Source organism: Mytilus californianus, unplaced genomic scaffold (genome assembly GCF_021869535.1).
Source record: "Mytilus californianus isolate M0D057914Y unplaced genomic scaffold, xbMytCali1.0.p SCAF_8, whole genome shotgun sequence".
Classification (NCBI taxonomy): Eukaryota; Metazoa; Mollusca; class Bivalvia; order Mytilida; family Mytilidae; genus Mytilus; species Mytilus californianus.
The window spans coordinates 16,730,413-16,738,884 of NW_026262734.1; the positions used below are offsets into that span (position 1 = coordinate 16,730,413).

The 8,472-nt window shown below is 33.3% G+C and overlaps 1 protein-coding gene across 1 annotated transcript in view; it reads right to left on the minus strand.

The window, feature by feature from the left end:
* Positions 1-6,165, minus strand: part of LOC127710467 (protein MTO1 homolog, mitochondrial-like) — a 112,856-nt gene extending 106,691 nt beyond the window's left edge. Inside the window, exon 1 of the mRNA XM_052216342.1 lies at positions 6,080-6,165. The gene's annotated coding sequence lies outside the window, so the exon portion shown is untranslated. The remainder of the gene's footprint in view (positions 1-6,079) is intronic.
* Between the last annotated feature and the right edge of the window lie 2,307 nt (positions 6,166-8,472).

The window sequence follows — 8,472 nt, forward strand, 5'->3', positions numbered from 1 at the left end:
TTTCCAGGTTATGAATGTTGTTGGCAGTGATTTGGTCCTGTATGATGCTGGCATACTCCATCTGTGGTCTCACAAGGGTCTTATAGCAGAGTTTCTTGGTCTTGCGTGTGCATTGATGTATGTTTCTCTGCACTACAGCCCTGGTGTTGTTGGCTTTCCTCACAACTTGGTCTATGTACGTAGGTACTTCAGTTCAGTTTGTGGTGGATGTTTGCTCCCAGATATTTTGTGGATTCAACTTCCTCTAAGATGTGGCCATGGATGTTATATGGTTGTCTTATAGGTTTTCTCTGGTTGGTAATGTGTATGACTTGGCATTTGTTGGGATGGAATTCCATAAGCCAGACTGGCAGTCATTCTCCCATGCTTGTAGGGTCTCCAGATCTTCTCAAAGTATGTCTGTGTCTGTGTTGTTTTTTTATTTGCCTTTACAGGAAGCAATCATCGACAAATAGTCTAATAACTGATGATTTGGTGGCTGTGTTATCTGGTAGGTCGTTAATGTATAGTAGGAATAGGGTGGGGCCCAGGATGCTGCCCTGGGGAACTCCAAATTGGACAGGTGCAGTGTTTGATCTTCAGTTTTGGAGGAAGACGTGCTGTGTTCTATTGTGTAGAAAATCTTTAATCCAGCTATGAACAATACCCTGTATTCCATAGTGATGTAATTTATGCATAAGTCTTCTATGTGGTACCTTGTCGAACATGTTGAATGCTTTGGAGAAGTCCAGAAGAATGACCATTTTTTTGGAGAGCTTTTGGGAGTTCTTTGACAATCTTTGTACTGTGATATAAATATATATCCATGTGTACCATGAATACTGCTTTGAACTTAACGTGCAACTAGTCCATATAATTATGACCTCAAAAGGCTTTTTAATTTTTTTGCTTTGACGCCTTCCTGTTGTAGGAAGGTGTCACAGAAAAATAATAAAATAGTCTTTCAAGACCTCATAACTATTTGGACTAAAGTGCAACATGTGCAAGTTCACATGGTAACAGTCAACAGGAAAACATAACACCATTCCTGCCAACCCTCCCGCGCAAACGACAAAGTTACTGAAATCTCCTGCTTGTTAGTCTGCTCCCTCGCAGGAGTATAGAATCTACCTCATTCTGATATTTTTACCTTGAAATTCGTCATTCTCTGGTTTTTCATTACTGTCAATAGTAATTATAATAAACAAACAAACAGCCATCATTTGAAAACTTTGGTCAGTAGTTGTTTTGTTTGATTTATAAGTCATGTAAGTTGGGCCTAATCGAAATTCATTTCTGCTATGTCAACTCTAACAAGATAGCTGGAGGTCTTTATGGACCAAGTGGCAGTGTTAAAAAGAAGAAATATTATTTACAGTTATAACTGCAAATATCAAGCAGATTGGATGAAAGATTTTCAATTTTTACGACCAAGTTCACTCGGCAATGAATCTTCATTTTGCACATCAAGTTCAATCAACTTTTCGATTTCTTCTGGTGATCTGTACGATGCTTAGTGTGAGACTCACGACAAAATCAAAATACATTCATCATGTTCATGGAATGTTATGAGTTATGAGATTCATAGCCTGACCATACCTGCCAACCTTTGAAAATCTCCATGGGGTTTTGTGCATGACAACAAGTTCAAAGGTTACAAATTTTTGTGGCGTTTTTTGCGCGCGCTGTTTTGTGCTCTAGAAAAAGTGTCATATCTTTTTTTATTTGGTATGTGATGATGAGCTTATAAGCTTTTCTTCTTTTTATTTGCATGATTCTAGTACTTATATTATTGTGAAGAAAAAATTAAACATGTAGCTATAATACCAGGATATATTTTCTTGTATAGCCATAGGAATATTAAAGTGATTGGTGACTTTTCAAATTCAAAAATATGCACAAAGAAGGAAATACATCTGATTCCTTGTGAAAAATAAAAGATTTAATAACAAGAATGACAACATGTATGATCTGTTACCATAAGTGTAATGTCCATTAGCTACTATTTATTATGTTTATGGTAGTACTACGTCTTTGAATTTTATCAATCAGTCATGCTTTTCCTCTTAAGCTGTACGTGTGAAAACCTTCTTGCAGATGAAAATTCATCTGCCATGATCACCATTCTTTTTCAATTCTGACATACAGACAGTGGAATACAACTCAAATGTTCCAAACTAGTTCAAAATTTTGCATGTTTGCATTTTGCAATGCACAAAGATCAGGAGAAATAATGATTTTGATTGGCTGACCACGGTTGTCTCCCTTGGTAAAAGTTCAAAATCAGAAACAATCATTTTTCATGTAGTACTTCACAAAATCGTGTTTTAGAGCTTTTTTCACAATCACGATCGTGCAATCCTGACAAGGAGTCAAAATTGTGTAGTTCACGCCTAAATCAGGAAAGTTGGCAGGTATGCCCGACATAGTTATTGAAAAAGGAAACAAAACAAAAAAAACACCTTGTATAGATTATAACCATGAATTGAAGAAATAAAGTATATTTATTAACATTTTTGGTGTTATGTAGATGAATAAGTAAACAGGTCATATATTTAACTTGAAAATGTTGTTCATGCAAAATTTCATCTCAGCTGTCATAGCTGATAGTGGAGTAACTTTAACCATAAAATTAGATTTTAAATGCACCCACCTAACACACGGCTAAATTATATATCATTCGAAAGCTGAACATCTGTACTATCTATTTTGCCCAGTCGTAACAAATTCGTACGGTGCAATTTCCGTCAAATTAAGATCAAAGGTCAAAGACGAATAAGTGCATATTTTCGAAGATGTCAGCTTGATTGCATATTCTGACTTCTATATAATTAATTCAATTTAAACTTTTAGCAGAGAGATTAACGGTCATTTATCAAACGCGTTTTTGCGTATTAAAAGCATGTTTTTGCTAGACAGCACATGTTTCCTGAAATTCGAATTAAGTTAACAAAATGAGTGAAAATTAAATTTTTTGTTTCTGATGCAACTGCTAATTACTCAAAACTAAGTGAAACCCTGTAATAAGTATCATTTTCCTATAATTATGCTTACGTGAAATCAAACAGCAAATCATAACAACTCATACAGTTGCCAAAAATACCGCCATCTGCGGAAACACAGTTTTTTAGCACGTCTTCTTTTTTAAACATTGTATGTGGTCAATGTAAGATTGGAGAAACAAATTCTTAAGAATGTGAAAAATTTAAAGTAAAAAAATATATGCAAGCAACATACTATTGCTTGAATTTAAGGGGGCGAAACTGTTGTAATGTGCATTGTATCTGCCAGACTGAAATAAACATCTTTCGACTTTTCTTATTGTTTGATTTGTAACTTCATTATAAACATTGATGTAGTGAAAAGACCTTTTATTTATATAATGTCAACCATAAAAAAGAAAATGAAAATTTAGACAAAAATAAATACAAAATAAATTAATGAAAATTGAAAATTGAAATTTCAAAGAATTCAAATACCAGAATATGTATTAGAAAACTTGTCTTCTTGGCTGCTTAAACTGCATTGTTCATTGTTTAAATTAATAAATTCATCGAAAAAATATAATTTTATTGAAAAATTCCATCAACTTGCAATGATTCTAATTACAACTAGCTATATATATATATATATAGACTTCCTAAATAGCTTGAATGACTTGTTCCTTTATTCACACCAGGCTAACTTCATGAAAGAGCTTCTTATGAAGAAGGAAAAGGAGCAACAATTATCTTCAAACTTCACTTTCCACTAGATATATGATGTCCTCTCACTGAATAATGCAAAGTAATTGATAATGGTGAATTCGTATATATATATATCCCATCGAAATTAAAAATAAAAGACACAACAGATACAGTGAACTCTACCACATAGTTTGACTTACATCTAGAAATCGACGATTAGGGGCAGTTTAGAACAAATTTTACGGAAAAAGAGATGATTTCAGCTTCCCAATTGTGAATTTTCCATTTCTATGTACATGTGTAGCAACATTCCTGGCAGCAATGCCTATATATAAGAGTATATTTCTCCAAGTTTATACAATATTCCAGAGCTTGCATTTACTTTCATGATTTTCTTGATAGTGGGTTGCTACTCACAAGGAAGCTACTAAACCAGAGTTCAAAATGCCAAGTTGAAATCATCCCTTTGAAAATTTTATGGACGCCATTACGAGTTGGTCAACCGTTATGGAATATCTGATTCACAGATGACAACAGATATGTTCCAATCGACGTAACCACCCCTAGTTTTTTGCTAGGTCTTTGTTGCTCAATATTTAGTCTTATATGTTGTGTTTTGTATACTGTTGCTTGTCTTTTGGTTATTTTTTTGTGTTTTGCTCTGGCTATGTCAGTTTGTTTTCAAATTATGAGTTGAATCTCTTTGATATCTTTCTACTCTCTTTTAGTAATGAAAGTTTTAAAAATTGTGGTAAAATGTATCATGATAACAAATTGGTAATATATAACACCATCAGCAAATTAACTTATTTTCACGGATATTTGTCTTATTGCGTTTAATCTTCTGTAGTTTTCTGTAAGGCGATTTTCATTACTGCAACTTAATGTCTTTAAAAGAAAAATGATACCAAAGGGATAATCTCAAACCATGAATCAAAGAAACTTAGACAAAACCATGAACAAAATAAAATAGAAGTCCAACAGACGAACAACAGTCTACAAAACACAGCACAGCATGAAAACGAACAATACCTAAAACAGCGAATGATCTTATGAGGTCAGGAATGGTATTCAATTGTTCATTTATTCAACAACACTACTAATAATATTTTTACATACACAATTTCCTGCATTTGTGTTTTAAGAGCATTCAAAACAGCTTTCATTCCAATAATTAAACTTCTTAACACATTTAACATGTCTAACACGTTTTCAAACAAAAAACAAACAAAAATCAGCAGCATTATATCTAGTTCGTTTATATCACGCCGAAGACAATCAAGTGTTTCCAAACGATGGTTATTTATTTTAATGTTAAATGCCAATGATTTAGTAGCAAAGTTATGTTTGCATTTCAACATGACTTCAAAAGGTAAATAATTTTGACTTCGCAAATAAACATATTTTTACCTCAATTAGCTCGTATATTTCTTTTCGAACTTTAAATACCTCTTCTTTTATTACGCATGTTACAGAAAATTATTCTCCTCCCTGATATTGACAATTAGCGATGTGCTATCTGAATTAAATAATCGCTATTCGCAGATGGCAGATCTTTGGGTAACTGCAAACACTTACATGTAAATAGAAGGCTGTTCCATGAACAATAGTTCATATATGCATCTTAATATTAGAACAAAAATATTCCTTGACCTAAATACCATACATTTATTTAATATTTGAACATACAAATATCGATCTCCCAAGATATATTTTGCATTAGAGCATTTTTTTCATTTTTTTAGGATTTGTTAAGAATTTCAATTTTTGGGAAATATTGCACAAGTTACCTATTAAATTTTGTTTGCTTTGGAATTAATTGATCATTTTATATACATGATATAACATGTATAAGGTTCATATGATCTTTTGAAAAATTTTATCGTACAAGAATTAGAAAATGGCTTTTTGTTTAATTATTGCAAAAATTTGGAATGTTTATTCTTGACCTTTCACCTTGATTTAACAGAAAATGCACCGTACGATTTTTTAACGACCGGGCAAAACAGAAAGTACGGATAATAAGCTTTCGAATGATATATAATACAGCCGTGTGTTAGGTGGGTGCATTAAAGTCCTTCACTAAGAGGCTTATTGAAAAATGCACTCGCCTATGAGGGGGAGATCTCCCTCTTAAGGTTTCAGAGGTTGGCAGGTACATGTATGCATAACACCTAACTCATTCAATTTTTTTTTACTCTTTCAGTCATTGCACTTACTCCTTATGTGACATAGAAACAGCAGTTATTTATTTCTTAAAGTCTCTAGGCCTAGTTTTACCCGTCCGGTTGTCGAATCAACCGCAAAATTATCGAGGCGATGTAGCATCTGAAATAAAATTTAATCTACATTGTAAGTTATCATACAATTTATGTGTAAATTAAATGTATCTCCTACAGAATTGGAACCCGTACCATTCTACAAAAAGATAATAAATCCAACTCTAGTCTAGTGACTTCACTATAGAAGTTTGCAGACCACTTTTTAGGAGATGGTTAGGGTATGGGAAAGAAATGAAGATTTGATGTAAGGAAATTTCTTATAATGAAAGTTAAAAACCGGACCGGACATTAAAACCCGGACTAAAAATATATATAATTTTTTGTTGTTGCAGATTTATTAATTTTTATGTAGTTTGTGAAATTAGAATTATTTGTAATGGCCGTTTCTCATCAATAGATAGTACATACCTGCATTTCATAGTCCGAGATTACTTGAGTGACTATGTCGTTTTTTTTCAACTTTGAATTTCTTCTGAGGAAAAGGTCGTTTCTCTAATTTTTGTGCTATTTTCACATTTCTTGAACGGTGTGAGAAAAATATTTCTCCTCACTAGTGAAATATCTGTTTTCGGCAAATGATTGGTCAAATTTAATTATGACGTCAACTTTTCTTGGTTTTCTTCTGAATTTTCCTATTGCGACGTCATGATGAAAAAAGGCGACCATGCCTGATGACGTCTCTATACAGAACATAACTTTCTGCAAATCTTTCAAAAGGAATGATAAAAATCATTAGAGAAACAGATTCAACCACTATAACTCGTGTATTACGATATTTCTCCACTCTCAACAGTTGAAAATTTTAATTATTTAAAAAGCTCGGCAAGCCTCGCGCTTTCAAGTTAAAACAAATATCAAAATTTAACTGTCTCGAGTGGAGAAATATCGTAACACACTTGTTGCAGTAGTGGCATCTATATTTCTATTGTTTTATTTAAGAAAGACGTAAATGAATATTTTTGACCAACAAAAAATGAATCCAAAAGTTGAGGTAGCTGGTTTTTAATTCTTTTATTAGAGGAACGTTAATACCGATAACTTTTCATGATCTCATGTTTAACAACAATGGTGGTGGAATTCATTGACTGGAGTGGTGTTGAAATTACTTTTTTTAATTCAATTAGGGGAGGAAGAAAGTAAATTGTATCTAAAGTAGGCATATTAAAAAGGGATATAGTTACGATACTGTTGTCAGGTCATTAAAGATTGCATATTTTGGCTTTAATATTAATTCACTTATAGGGTCTTTGCATCGGAATTAAACATATTTATTCTAAAACCAGTTGTTGGCATGACACGGGTTATGTTCTTCTCATATATTTTATGATGGTATAATACTAAACCCCTAACAGGAGGGATTGTGCCTGATATTCATAATTATGATGAAGACATAATCTTTCAATCAGTTTAATTGAGGTCTGGAGCTGGCATGTCAGTAGCTGCTAGTAGTCTGTTGTTATTTATGTATTATTGTCATTTTGTTTATTTTCTTTTGTTTCCTATTCTGACATAGGACTCGGACTTCTTTTTACTGTGCGTACTGTTGTACGTTTGTTTTTTCTACATTGGCTAGAGGTATAGGGGGAGGGTTGAGATCTCAAAAAACATGTTGGTTTTCCCGTTTGAAGGGTTTTACACTAGTAATTTTGGGGGCCCTTTATAGCTTACTGTTCGGTGTGAGCCAAGGCTCCGTGTTGAAGACCGTACTGTGACCTATAATGGTTTACTTTTATAAATTTTGACTTGGATGGAGAGTTGTCTCATTGGCACTCATACCACATCTTCTTATATCTATTAACCCCGCCGCATTTTTGCGCCTGTCCCAACTCAGGAGCCTCTGGCTTTTGTTAGTCTTGTATCATTTTTAATTTTAGTTTCTTGTGTATAATTTGGAGTTTAGTATGACGTCCATTATCACTGAACTAGTATACATATTTGTTTAGGGGCTAGCTGAAGGACGCCTCCGGGTGCGGGAGTTTCTCGCTGCATTGAAGACCCATTGGTGGCCTTCGGATGTTGTCTGCTCTATGGTCGGGTTGTTGTCTCTTTGATACATTCCCCATTTCCATTCTCAATTTTATATATGTACATAATATAACTACGCACGGTGTTGGTACTATCTCTATTTTTCTGTAGATCGTTATTGAAAACAATTCGTCAACGAAACAGCTCGCCGATAAAATATGGTCATTTCGTGTTTAATCTAGTATATAATATACAATAAGCTTGCAAATACAAAAAGAATAAGAAAACAAACTTAATATACCCAAAATTATTATACTCGATTACCCTGTTTTCGCACAGTAACCGTTACAGGTAAACGTTATGTTTTGCGATAGAAAAAAGCCAACAGAAACTGTTATGCTTAGGGCCTATATATTTTTCTCCCATCGTTTTAAAGTTGACAAAAATATACCTTTGGTTTTTGTTGATTTTTTTTGTGTGATGTTTTGATCAAAATCTACGACGGTCAACGAAACTTAACACTGAAATAAAATCTGTTTAATTTTTTTTTCTTCAAGAAA